General features: G+C 38.1%; 1 pseudogene; it reads left to right on the top strand.

The window, feature by feature from the left end:
* Positions 1 to 2,559, top strand: part of LOC123967883 — a 3,494-nt pseudogene extending 935 nt beyond the window's left edge.
* Positions 2,560 to 6,690: the final 4,131 nt, after the last annotated feature.

Here is a 6,690-nt window from a genome sequence, read left to right as displayed (position 1 = left end):
CATCCACCATCGACAAGTTCTCCTTTGTTGAAGATTGTGTTGAGTTCACAATGCTCAGTATGTCACCAACCTTTTAAGATCATATAAACACAGATTTTCTGTTATAGCGATTTACCTCTTACTTTATCTCTGCCTTTTTCATTTGTAGATGAACCTCCAAAACCTACACTGATTCACCCAAAGACAGCCATTCAAGATCGTCCCTACACTGTCATGTGTTCAGTAATCCATACCTGCCCCTCCAATGTGCCTAAACTCACATGGAGTAGGGCAACCACAGACACTGATGTCATTGAAGTCCACAGACAAATTTATGTTGGCTACTGGGAGACACTATCCATCTTGACGTTTATTCCTGAGGAGAAGGATGACCACAGAGAGGTCACCTGCACATCACAATTTTACGGCCCAAAGACTTCCTATTCAACACTGACACTTGATGTAAAACGTGAGATCTTTTCACTCTGTTGGTCATTTATTCTGTTAATTACTGCAGTAAAAATTATATTTTTTGCCTAAGTCTTAACTTAATACTGGGACTATCAAGGGAGGAATCACCATTTGTTTATTAAGCATGACAGAAATCAGTTCCAGTGTGGTTTGTCTTAATATCATCTTATAGTCTTGTATTAACATTACCTGCAGAGAATTTTGAGAGGATGTCCATCCACTTCAAAGTCATGTATGTAATATAATGGAAGAATAATGGGATGATGGCAGAAGGGCTCTTATGTAAATTCTGTCTGTTTGCAGGTACAGAAAACTTTAACCACATCATCATTCCCACAGCAGTGGGCATTGGTACCGCTGTGATCTTTGCACTCTTCTGCATTTTCATGGTGAAAAAATACAAGTGAGTTCAAAATGATCAGTTAACCTTGACAAAGAGGGAATGTATTTCCTGTTTTCTTTACCCTTTTCCTGTGCTTGTCAATAAAATGACTTTTTTCTGTCTGCTTAAGGAATCGCATTGCAGAGCTCCAACAACAAGAAGGCAGGCGAGTAGAAAAATAGATCAAATTCAGTTTATAGTGCTGACTGATAGGCATTTTTAATTCTTTCAGTTTTATGAGAATGTGATTCATGTTTTTTTTTGCACTTATTGGTCACATATAGTGTGTGGAACCGGCTTTCCCGAATGTCTCGCAGGTGAGAAAAACTGGTAATTTTTGGAAGGTGGGGAGTATGAGATACTACGTTATACATACTATATACATTTTGTCCCCAAAAATGTCTGGAATGTCTGACAATAGAGAGGTACAGATTGTCAAGGATTACATTTTCATAGAGCAATAAACAGAACAAAAACTAAAATTAATGTGGCATTTAAGGGGTTTCTGTCTTTATAGATATTATAGTTTAGTGAGTAATTATGTACTGTTCCAACAGTAAACTTTCACACCCCAGTACATCACTGATATCACTCTCACTCTGCAGAAGTGACATGTTTATTTTTATTGTTGTTGCTGATAAGATCTATGCTGACATTTACATTTAAAATGACAAGATGGTATTTTCTGTTCTCTTTTTCTGCGTTCTAATCAGGAACAGAGTCTGAAGATGAAAAGTGGAAAAAAACTAGAAAGAAATATGTAAGACCACACATTTTTCTTTAGTTGTTTTGTTCTCACAGTGAAACTGCAACTACCTCAAAAATGTATTTAAAGCTGCATGTATTTAAAGCTGCAATAGATTTTTGGCCACAAGAGAGAAAGTAAGAGAAAATCCAAACTTGTTCGCACATAATTGCACCAGACACAAAGCAACACTAGTGTACACTACGTAAATATATCTAATTGATTCAAATGCTTCTTTTCCTGTTCTTTCAGATTATCAGAGGGAATTTCAAGTCTGCTGTTTATTCCTGTTTGCCAAAGTGCTGCCTTTAAAGTGTCAATACAATACTGTTTTTAAATTACATTAATTCAGAGGCAAATAATTTACTGGAGGGTTGAATCTATTAGTTTGACAAGCTTGCTTCCATGTTATTCATATATTAGCTTTAAAAAAATGACATAACCTTAATAGCTTCTTTAAACAATAGAACATAAAAAAACAAGACAGAAATTTCTGTTAAAAGCTTGAATGTTTTCGCAGCCTGATTCCCTGAAAAGCAACAGTTTGTATTGACAACTGATTTAGAAGTCAGTGTAGAAGTGGCTAATAATCATTTCATCAGGTTCACGTTGGTTTGTTTTGTCCACACAAAGTTTATGAGGAGAAAATAACCTTTTTAGCTGTCAAACTCATTCTTTATTCACCATCTACTGGCATGTGATATTAGAGGCAGTGTGTTTGGTTTTCTCAGTTAAGCCAGTGGGTACACTGTGTGGTGTCTGAATGTGTGATTTCTATCAATAATTTAACCTGAACTTTTACAAAGCTTAGCACCAAATCTTAAAGTGTTTTAATCTCAATTTGAAGAACTGTTTCTCCATCTCTATACCAAAGAGAATTTAATTTAAACATGAAAACATTCACCACTTCCTGTTGTCTGAACAGATGTATCAGTAATGTATTTTTTTTCTTTGTACATTAAACTTTTCTTGGTACTCCTGATTTCTTTTTATCATCATTTCTCAATTGGTACTGCCTGTCATGGGCAGCTGAGTGCAGAAGCTGAGAACTGAGGTGTGGCCCCAAATGCAGATGCAAATGTTGAAACCTTATACATTTTGTATACTTTTGAGTGAGGGCTATACTCAAGCTTCATGAAATGTAACAATCTGAGATTTTAGGCACTTACTTTTTTATTCAACTACTTTCAGCTGGAGCAAAATCTGGAGCTCCTACACCACACATGTCTGAGAAACCTGACATGGATTTTTTTGTAGAAACTGGCCACTCTCATTATCAGTTAGCAGTGGCGTGGGGTAGGGTAGATTTTTGGGGAAGCCAAGTGAGAGGGGATGTCCTTCTTGGAGGGCAATTATGTAATGTTTTGTCCTATTACAGTGCAGTGTATAATTTTACACAAAACTGAATCATACTTCATATCAAACTATCTGTTATCAATACACACGCAGTAGCACTTACCGACACGTACGCTCTCTCTCTCTGTCACTCTCTCTCAGCCCAAATAGCATACATAGCCCACTGCTTATAGTGCACAGTACAAATAGGCTACGTTTAAAAATAAAAGAAGCTTTCACAAGCTCAATCAGACGACGATGGAAGTTTACATTTGCATAGTAGCAGTGGTGCATGTATCAAATAGGCCTACATACTTCTTATTTAATGCTTGGCTAAATGTTCATAACCCAACATCACTCAAGACTAACAACCAAGTACCAGACAGAGTAAAAACAATTATTCAGGTAGCCGCAGTAAAAACAATAAGATTACTTCAGCGGACTACTCATTCAGCAGCTAAATCCAGGCAAGCAAAGCAAAATAAACAATATAACCACATCAAAAATTGCACACATAGCTGCAGTTTAGTTAAGTTCAGAGGAGGTGAAATTTCACTCACCCTATTTGAAAAGGAAGGCCATTCTCCTGTCTTTCATGGTGGCAAAGTGGTTAATAACCAAGTTATAGAATTTCCCACTGGCTTTTAGTTCCTCCACAACAGTCAATTGAAGTTTGATATATTTTCTTCATTGAACATCCGAAACCCCTTTTTTCACTCCATGCACAGCTCCAGTTTTCCATCAGATTTTATCTTAAATTGCTGCTCTAGTGGTAGTTTAGTACTATTTATTATAACTAAAAAAACCTAATCTCCACCCTCCATAACTGCACCAGCTAAAGTTGCTAACAGCTCCCGTTATTTCATCTGAATGACGTTGATCGCATGCTGTGATTTGATTGGCATGAAGCCAGACAGTGGCTGAATTCTCTTGGCATCATCCTGGCTAATCAAAGTTAGGCAGTGGCATGACAATGGCCTCATCTGATTGGTTAATCATAAAAAATTTTTTCACAAAAGGATGCCATCTCTGCCTGGCCTCCTCGCGTAGTCAGACTGCAGGTCAGTCTACGGTGGTGCGATATAATGTTTCACCACACATACAACGGAAAGCATTTAGAGTTAGGTATTGTAAAATACCATAGACTGTATATAAAAATGGACATAGTATCCGTGACGTCACCCGTTGGTTTCTGAAGCAAGTATTTTCAGCTGCAACCCACCTGAATCTCTACTGTGGACTTGTTAGCTTGGCTGTTAGCGTAATTGTGGAAGTCAAACTGGTTGGTTTTAGAGTTGACCCCACGCTCTTTTATTTTGTTTTCGCCATTCGGCATGGTAGCAAGCAGTTACGGAGTTAATATTATCCAACAAGAAACGCTTTCGAGTTTGTTTTAGAGCAAAACATAAAAGTTTGTTAGCGGCGCTCGAGAGTCAGCGTCTTACCGAGCCACCATCTTGCGCGTCCCCGCTCCGCCAACAAGGACGACGGCGATGACTTCTTGGTCACTCTGCTACCCAAGACCCCCTCCAACTCTCTGATGCATAAGAAAGGTAAACCGTCTATCGAAGAGGAGTCAAGCAACATTGTAGCAATAGGAAAGCAAAATCCAAGATGAGATCTCATAGTTGTTTCCTTCTTTTCTCCTAGACACAAATGAGCTGCTTTTAATACCAAGGTGAGACCAAAGGCCTTTTCTCCCCCTTCTCAAATTCATCTCAGGAGAGACAACCATTTAAAATCTCATTTATGTCTGACTCTGATCAAAACAAGAGATCTCTAACTGATCTTAAATAAGTCTAATTTAAGTCTCCTGAACATCGGACCATGAGATCAGAGAAAGAGCTCAAAGAAAACTCAGCTATGACTCCTGGGATCTCATGATTCTTCTCATATATATCTCAGTTTTCTCATATTGGCGTCAGGAGCAAATAACTCATCTCTGTCTTACTCTGATCAAAAGATGAGATCTCTACAGTATCTTAAATAAATGTGATTTCAGTCCAGAATATGGATCAGAAAAAAAGCTCCAAGATATTTCTCAGTTAGGGGTTTACTCAAGTACTTTACTTACATCAAATGTTCAGGTTGAGTATTTTCTTTTTATGGGGGTTTGTACTTTTACTCCCCTTAATTTCAAATCCTTATTGTATTTATTGTTAATTATCTGTTACAAGTTACTGAGAAAAATATAATAAATTTTGACATTGAAAGTAATGCACTTTCAAATGTCAAGGTAGTCACAGCCAGCATAAATGGAAAACCCAATACTTTGACATGATGTTTAGAGATTAATTCATTAAGGACCGAATGCACATAAGACATAGAACAAGTATCTGTCATACAGAATATACATTTTTACTTTTGATACTTAAGTACATTCAGTATGGAATGCTTTTATACCTTTAACTTGAGTAGATATTTTGAGGACTATAATTGTGGATATGGTATTTCTCCTCTTTTAAGTAAAGGAAAATTGTGCTCTATTTAAAGACAATCAGTCCTTCACTATTAATTTTAGTCGGATGGCACAGCAGCAGTGTTGTTGCCCTTTGAGCAGCAGGAGCAGGGATCAAATCCAGCTCAGGGCATGCCTCCAGCATGGTTCTCCAAGCATAGACAGCAATGTCATACGATCAAGCTCATAAAAATCTTCCCAGAGCTCCAAACTGCTTTTTAGGAGCAATAAGCAAGACATTAATGAACTCAAAAAGATACAATGATGAGATCTCATCTGTTATTTTCATTTATCCTATTGTAATCTCAATTCAGTATCCATTTGTCTTACCTAAGTCTCAAAACCTCAATCCCTCTTCACCTCATCGTTTTCTCTTCCTCAATTCAGATTAGAGTGACCTAAAAAAATATTAGTGTTTTCTCAAGAGTTAAAGAAAAGACCATTCTGAGCAAAAGATTTTTCCTGTGAGAAGGCTCTCCCATCTGATTAATAATCGAGCTGATGGCCTTGAAAAAATGATCAGCGGCAACTCCATTAAGATTGAAGGTCTTAAAAAAAACCTTTGACTTTTTATCTGAAGAGATGAAGGATATTAAGAAGAAAATGAACAACGTTGACTCCAGGCTGAAAACAGAGGAGAGACAAGTGGAAACATGCGAAAGTCGTATCATAGAGCTGTAACGATATTCCCGCAAATGGAATTTGAGGTTGCTGGGGATCCCTGAAAAAGAGCGCAAAGACATCAGAGCTGAGGTTCTTCATATTTGCCAGGAGGTCTGCCAAGAGGTGAAGGAAAAACTGCCAGACGGAATCGACGTCGTTCACAGACTGGGAAAGAGGGATCATAAAAAAGGGAAGCATCGAGTAATCATTATGCAGTTCTCTTCTCGCACCCAGAGAGATGCTTTATGGAAGGCAGCTAAAACATCCACGTTCCTGAAAGACAACAACCTGCAGTTTGCAGAGGATCACCCTGACCGACCGGGAAAGAAGACACCAGCTCTGGCCTCTGGTTAAGGAGGCCCATGTTGCTGGCAAAACGGCGTATTACATTGGAGCGCGTGCCTTTGCTAACGGCACTGAGATTCCCCTGCCATTACCACAGTCAGCACCTAGTATGGTAGTGGTGTCTACTGGTTCCAAAATCTGCCACGTGAAGTTGAGCTAGATCTCATTAAGCAACTTTCTAATCTGCATTTTGAGTATTGAAGTAATCGCTTATGTTTAAGTAAAGTTATTTTAAACTATGGCAGGTTTTCTTTTGCTGTTCTCTAAATCCAACCTTGCCTGTGAACAGGCCTGTAAACTGTAACAACATGT

This window comes from Micropterus dolomieu, linkage group LG03 (assembly GCF_021292245.1).
Source record: "Micropterus dolomieu isolate WLL.071019.BEF.003 ecotype Adirondacks linkage group LG03, ASM2129224v1, whole genome shotgun sequence".
Lineage (NCBI taxonomy): Eukaryota > Metazoa > Chordata > Actinopteri > Centrarchiformes > Centrarchidae > Micropterus > Micropterus dolomieu.
The sequence above is the reverse complement of the archived record's forward strand: the minus strand, read 5'-3'. Positions and strand labels throughout refer to the sequence as shown.